The sequence below is a fragment of the Choristoneura fumiferana genome, chromosome 24 (assembly GCF_025370935.1).
Source record: "Choristoneura fumiferana chromosome 24, NRCan_CFum_1, whole genome shotgun sequence".
Taxonomy (NCBI): Eukaryota; Metazoa; Arthropoda; class Insecta; order Lepidoptera; family Tortricidae; genus Choristoneura; species Choristoneura fumiferana.
The window spans coordinates 9,898,890-9,899,089 of record NC_133495.1 but is presented as its reverse complement, the minus strand read 5'-3'; positions in this window follow the sequence as shown (position 1 = coordinate 9,899,089).

The window sequence follows — 200 nt, the reverse complement described above, 5'->3', positions numbered from 1 at the left end:
GATCCCTGTGTAGAAATTTGATTTCATTTTAATCTCGTCATATGCGAAGCAATCTCCATTTTTCCACAGATTGATGGTCTTAATGTGTATGCATTCAGCACAGTCGGCTACCTCAGCTACACTCTCGGTCAGGTCTTTCATTTCTGCATCTTCGGCAACAGACTCATTGAAGAGGTACTTAACATTTTCCTTTTTGTTTT